The following is a 7,463-nucleotide window of genomic DNA, read 5'->3' on the forward strand; positions in this document are numbered from 1 at the left end:
GCATACTTTAGCCCCCCGAAAATCATGTCTCAAAGCTCTGAAGCGTCAAACTTTTCTATAAAACCCAATGTTCGTGAATGCGGTTATTATTGTAAGCTAAGAACATCAAGGACCCAAGATAATCCGGGTCGTCGTTTTTGGCGTTGTAAACTGCCCGAAGTAAGTGTTTTACAAGTTTTTAGGGTTTAAAAATTTTTCACTTTTCACATTATCTACATATTTTACTTTCAAAAACTGATTTTCTTGTAATGTTTATAGGATATGAATGGTTGCAAACATTTTCGATGGGAAAATAGCATTCCCGTGGATACAACGGTGGCGACAAAGTTTAAAAAGCCTCCTGTTGATAGAGATACCGCGACCTCACGTATCATTAGAGATACCGTGAAGTTTGACTTGCAGTTTAAGCTATGGAAGCTCAAGAAAAAAAATTTGACCTTTTGGAGGTCTTGGTTCATTAGAGTCCATTTTGATAGTAGCCATGATTTGAGGATGAATTCATATTCTGCCAGTTATTTCTCGTTGTGTATGTAACAATGATCTATCCTTGCTCCTCATTACCAAATGGTATAGTCTCTTTATACACAACATGCTTCATCAGAGTTGTAGAATTTTGATTATGATCAGCAGTAGAACTAGATTTAAGATGGTGCTGAATGAATATAACAACCTGAAATATTGGGCCTTGGCCCATCTAAGTTACCTAGGTATTAAGTCTTGGCTCATACTACTTCAATCATAAGCTATTTATCACCCACTTCTCTAGTACCTACTTGATAACTTAAACAAAATAAAAAATAAAAAAAGGGAGAGAAGCAGCAGCATAGTTCCAAGGAGAAGAAAAAAAAAACAAGAGCTACAGGGAAAGGAAGTGAAGAAAAAAGGCTAGAGACTTAGAACCAGATAAGAAAAATTCAAGATCCAACTAGTTTCTCCATTCTTGACTTTGCAAGTAAGTTCTTTCATCACTAAATTCATCCTTTTGTTGGGTAGGGAGCAATAACAACTAAGATTTAGAATCAAATAAATTGAAATTCTCTTCTAGAGTTTTAAATTTGGGGAATAAAACTGAAAAACCTGTTGTTGGTATGCTTAGGCCAGACAGAGAATAGCAGTAGCTAGAAATCAAAATTTAGTATCCTGATGAGCATAGGTTAATTAGGGGAAATTGGCAGCTGATAAGCCCACATGTGACTCGAATATTGCTTTATATATTTTAGATAACTGATACTTCAAGGAGACAATTGTCGGAAGCGAATTGGAGTTATTCGGCAAGAGTACAGTGAGTGATAATTCCTTCATAGTTGATTTTTTTTTTACTGTAGCATGTTTTAAATTCGTTTTCTTGCATAGAATTGGTAGGTTAATGAAAGAGATTATTTGCACGCGGACAAGCAACAACATGACCTTAGATATGAAAGCACATCAATTCACTTTTACACACCAGATGTTCTTAAACCATACCATTTATGAGTTGTTATATATATATTTTTTTATAAGGATGAGTTGATATATACTGCTGGATTTAAATTCTTGACACGGAAAGAATATATTTGTATTATGAAAAAGGAACTTCGGAAGAACCTTTGCCAGAGTCCCGTTTTCTAACGTCGGGATCGTTAGACCTGGTGCACCTTGTAAGTGAACTCGTATTGTACAAAGGCCCTTTAGAAGGGAACCTAGCTGACGGGGTAGTCAGACGGCTATGGTAAATCCATAGTGTCAGAACGTATATTTTGATACTGGCATAGGGACCTCCCAATAAATAAGCACGTGATTATTTAACTAGTTTAAACATAGTTTTCATAGATGTATTGTTCAGTTGGTTTAAAGGAGATATCTTTTGATGATTTTACATGTTGCATGATTTCTTATACATATGCTTGTCCAAAATAAAACGCTATGATTGATATTATTACTCACTCAGTCGGTGTGACTGACCCCACTCCCTTGTTTTAATTTCCTATAGATAGCTTAGCCGAGGGTGACATTCTGACTCAGACAGAGTGATAGACAGGGCTGACAACGAATCTAGTAAGCCCCGCACTTGTTTCGTGTAGGCCATCATGTTGCTGGCTACTATAGTATATTAGTTTTTTTTTTTTCAAATCCTAGAGTTTTGCTCCTTAAGTCGGCCTTGTATATCTTATTTTGGCTTGTGTTAGTAAAGTATAGCTTGGGACTTATAAGTTTTGCGAAAGCCCATGGCTTGGGAAGCTGATGCTTTATAAAACTCAATATGTTGGTATTGTAGCTTGTTGGACTACTTTACTGGGGGTTGACAGGTTTTGATTTATGAATTTTCTCCCGGTACAGAGGAAACTCTGCCGAAATTTTTACTAACAAGAAATGATTCAGGCTTGCTCGGTTGGCTTAGGCTAACTGAGCGCCGGTCATGACCTAGGTGGGTGGGTCGTGACAATGTCCTAACTGATCGCAATTGACCCATAATGTATTTAATCTTTCATAAAGGATTTGTTGACGATGGCTGCCTATGCAAACATGAGTCTTCAATGACTTCTCAAGTAGCACTTCAATACATATACGTGTATACGGTTAAAACTGGATATATGTAAGACCGGTGAGACCGGGGGCCGAGGGTATGACCAAATGAGCACGAGTATGATCGATTTTTCTTCAGACGGGAAATTTCACCGGATGTGGCTGATCCGAGAAAAGAGAAGTAAATCTGTTGATCCGGTGTCTCCGGACCAAACTCAGCATTGCCGTTAGTCCGGTTTCTCCAAGTCAAGTTCTCATGGCCGTTAGTCCGGTTTCTTCAGGTTCGAGCTGAACGTGGCCGTTGGTCCAGTTAACCAGTTGCAGAATTGCCACGCACCAAGACCGTTCTGCCACTTTGTACTGACAACCGTATGGGTGTCAGACCGTACGACCCTACCTTATCCTTTTAGGGTTTTTTTATTCTAAAAAGGCTTTGTATTGTATGTAAGGCCCATGAGGCAAAACTATAAATAGAGGATATTTTTCCCTTCTTTTAGGGGTTGACTTTAGGAGATCTAGAACATTGTAATAGAAAATATATATTGAAGCTTTCTCTCTCTCTCTCTCTCTCTCTCTCTCTCTCTCTCTCTCTCTCTCGGTCTGAATCAGTGGTGCTTTGGCTTTGCTTGTTCATTCAATACAATTAGCTTAATCATCAATATCTACATATTTATTCAAGGCATTAACGCATACACTCACATATACATATCATTGCATACAAGTCCATATATATTCCACATCAACCCAAAATAGATTAAAGTTCGTCCACATATCCTATACCTCACTTATAAATTCAATTGATTACCTAAATTCAGGGTAAACAGTTTGGCGCCCACCGTGGGGCTAGGTGTTATACCCCCATTTTAACCCGGGTTAAATTAGGGTACAACATATTGGTGATTCCTATTTATTTTGTTTTAAGGAGTCACCACCTAATTAATTTAACGGTGAATTAGGACACCTAGATGTTAACTAAGGTAAAGTTAAAACTAAACCTCCGTTAATAGTCTACTTAACCAATGTGATTCTAGGTAAGGGTTCTATATTATCCTAAAGGGAAGGAGTTAGGCATCCTTTAGAATCCGTTAACTACGGTTATCCGGCCAAACTTAGGTTAATTAATGAAGGTGAGAATTTATATGAAAGAGAATTTTGAATGCCATTTTAAATAAAAGTTGTAAATATTACTAAGGCTTTAAATAAAATGCTATTTAGAAATAAAACTTATAAAAGATAGTTTGCATAAAAGAGGATTTTAAATACTATTTAAATAAAGTTTAAAATGTTGCTAAGACCTTATATGGAAATATAGTAAATGCTATTCAAGATAAGACTTGTACAAATATGATAATTTGCCCATAAATAATAGCTTTTGAGAAGAGATTTAGCAATTTTTGAACTTTGGATAAATTATGTTATATGAATGTATCAATGTAGAAAATCTAGGCTTATAAATAGGATTCACAAGGAAGTGAGTTTTCTTTCTCCTTTTATTATCTTATTAATTATGCTTAGCTAAAAATATGCATGATTGATTCAAACTTGAAGAGCTATCTATAAATGTACTTGATTTTATACTTGCATATTAGTGACGTTTGGAAACGTTTATGATAAAAATATGATTCCTTTTACTTAAAATATATAGTCATGCCATTTTGCAAATCAGTTATTCCAAATAAAATAAAACATGAAAACAAGAGAATAACTTATGGAATTGATGGTTAGTCTTCCTTAAACTAAACTACTCATTACTAAAACTAAACCTACTAATTCATTAGGATTTATCTAAACTAAGAAAACAAAACAAACAAAGAGTTAGTTGCATAATACAAATTAAATGCTTAAAAGAATAAAATAGAGGAATAAATAAAATTGAACGGGTTCAGCCCATTCTTTGAGCAACTGCAATCCATCACTGTTGGGCTTTGGCCCAATTATATTTTTTAAGACTGCTGTGGTTGTTGCTGCTGTCTGGGCCTCGGCCCAGAATCATTTTATGTATCTGATGGGGGTGACTCGAGAATATTATGTTGGGCTTGTAGCCCAACACCGAATGCGGGAGAGGAACGAGTCCCTGAGACTCGTATGCGAGGTTCATGCGAAAAATAAAAGGAAAAGGATTAGTATACGGTCAATGAGTTATATTAAACACATGAAATATAAACTCAAACAAGCCAGCAGATTGTGTATATTCTATGTATATTTTAAGTATACCTCATTGCCTTAACAAAATTGAAACACTTATAAGTATGTTGAGGATATTCCCAAACAATCACCATACAACAGCCAATGAGAAACACAGAATCAACTCACGTTTTGAAATATTTCAACTAACTGTGCTAACATGCACGACATTCCCTACCGGATTTCATTCTCAAGTTCATAAATAGAAATTTCAACATGTATTGTTTATAAGATAAGAAATTATTCCATTTGACATATAAATGAGGTGGAGACTGTTTTCCAGATTTCTTCTCTTAAGCAAAACAACCAAATCTAAAAAAAAATATACTTAGATAACTCCTGAAAAAGAAGACATCAAACTATGGAACCCCTTAACATAAACAGGTTTGAGATTTCTGCATATATTTGAATGTATAAAGAGAGACGACCAAACAGCCACCAAACAGGTTCTCAACAAGCGAAACATAAGCCTAGCTCGAACAAGATATCGAGATAAAAACAGAATTAGAATCGAAAAGAGGACAAAACAGGTTTGGTTCAACAGGCTACTTAATATTCATGTCAGTCCATTTCCAAAAGTTCAAATACCCAATTTGGAGCACCATGATGATCTAATGGGATCTAGATAAAGTTGTAAACAGAAAAGAAAAGCACTCAATCACATTCAATTCATAGAAAAGGGTTCATATCACCCTCGGATCTTCAAGCAAGTATTCAAACAACAAGTTCATTTTTCTTAAAAAAAAAAAGGATAATGCAAGCATATACTATTACATGAAGGCACACACTAGCAGTCGAAATTTATGCATATTGAGTGCAGGCTTGTAATTTAAGGAGGACATGATGATGCTGCTGAGGATAGGCATGGGTGATGAGCTTATGCTAATGCCAAACATTTATCTAGAATTCTCATAGAACAAACAGGATTAATCTGAGATTAAACCTGCATAATACAACCTAAACAACTATAAACAGGAAACCAAAACATAACTAACCAAACAAATCACGTAAGTAGTCTAAAGCACTCAAATGGTTATTAATAGGGAAACAATCCTAATGATAAAATGTTCATCAATCTTTATCAACATACTTCATAGTTGCAACTGATTGCAAACAGGGTAAGACGATTGTATATAAATTTTTTAAAAAAAGAATTCACCACAGAATCACATCAACAAGATCACTGCGTAGGGGGTTCAATATTAGACTCGCACACATTGCAGATTCAACCGATTGGGACCAAAGCTAAACACACAGAGTAATAGCACAAGTTTGGACTCTTAGACTAGTATACAGGGACTCGAACATATCAACCTGTAGAATTAATTTCAGTAGACTGAATTTTAACCAGATGTTTAGACTCCATGTATATGTTAATGACAGATCTGTCCAAAACAGGAATCAACCAGATGCAACGTCGATAGGAATGCAGACTCGTATACTAAAATTTGGTCCTAAACTTAGCAATGTCGCAGGAGCACAAGGTTTGGATACCTTTAAACATGATTAAAACTTACTGAGCCAGGACACGCAACATAGACAGGACTACATACTCCATTTATGCATTCCTAATATAAATAACACCTCTGTTGACCCACTTATATAATCAAGCTTATATTGACAAAGCATTATAGACTGAATATAACCTCATCATACTAAAAACAGGACGTGTACCAATCACAGTTGATTATAGACCAACTTATATAATCAAGCGATAGGAATCACATGATTCTGAGATCAAACAGGACTATTTAACGTCTATAGACATGTTGAACTACTTAGCTTAAACAACAACACACAAAAGCAGTCAGCTAAATGACACAGAACGTGGCTTCACTGTATAGATTAAAGCAACTAACGCGGAATCATATCTAACTAAACATGAATCGAACTTAGCATATAAACACACGAACATATATTAAACTGCTAAGAAAGAAATTAACTAAATAAAGAAGAGTTGTTTACATACTTGAAATAGACCAAAACTAAATTATCATACATAAACATGTTTACCGCATGTTATACCCCATTTTAAACGGGTTAAATTTAGGAGTACAACATATTGGTGATTCCTGAATTGCTTTATTTTAAGGAGTCGCCACCTAATTAATTTTAAGGTGAATTAGGGCACCTAATTATTAACTAAGGTAAAGCTGGCTAAACCTCCGTTAATAGTCTGCTTATTCAGTGTGATTCTAGGTAAGAGTTCTATATTATCCTAAAGGGAAGGGGTTAGGCATCCTTCAGAATCCGTTAAATACGGTTATCCGGCCAAACTTAGGTTAATTAATTAATGCTAAATAAGATGCCTGAAATTTTAAGAAAGGGGGCTAAGAAATGTTGTTAAAGTTTTTAAGAAAAATACAAGAATGTTGCTTAAGATAGGATTTAGAGAAAATATAATAATTTGCATAAGAGAAGATTTTAAATGCCATTTAAAATAAAACTTATAAAAGTTGCTAAGGCTTTAAATAAAAAATGCTATTTAGAATGAGATTTGTAGAAAATATAATAATTTGCATAAAAAGGAAACTTCAAATGCCATTTAAAATAAACTTATAAATGTTGCAAAGACTTTAGATAATAATATCATTTAAAATAAGATTACATAAAATATATAAGTAGAAGAAAATGCGGATTTCTGCAATGTTTAATAAATATTTGGAATAACTAAAACGGCGGGATATTGATTGATTTTGGGAGTGTAAACAACAATACGAAAATATCTAATGAAAGCTCTTTTTATCCTTTTCATTATTTCTTATTAACTGTGCTTC

At 34.6% G+C, this 7,463-nt stretch overlaps 1 long non-coding RNA gene across 1 annotated transcript; it reads left to right on the forward strand.

Moving 5' to 3' along the window:
• Positions 1-359: 359 nt before the first annotated feature.
• Positions 360-3,046, forward strand: LOC132634101 (uncharacterized). Its single transcript, XR_009580041.1, has 3 exons — positions 360-952; positions 1,221-1,282; positions 1,970-3,046. It is a non-coding gene; the product is annotated as an uncharacterized LOC132634101 (long non-coding RNA).
• The last annotated feature ends 4,417 nt before the right edge of the window (positions 3,047-7,463 follow it).

This window comes from Lycium barbarum, chromosome 3 (genome assembly GCF_019175385.1).
Source record: "Lycium barbarum isolate Lr01 chromosome 3, ASM1917538v2, whole genome shotgun sequence".
Lineage (NCBI taxonomy): Eukaryota > Viridiplantae > Streptophyta > Magnoliopsida > Solanales > Solanaceae > Lycium > Lycium barbarum.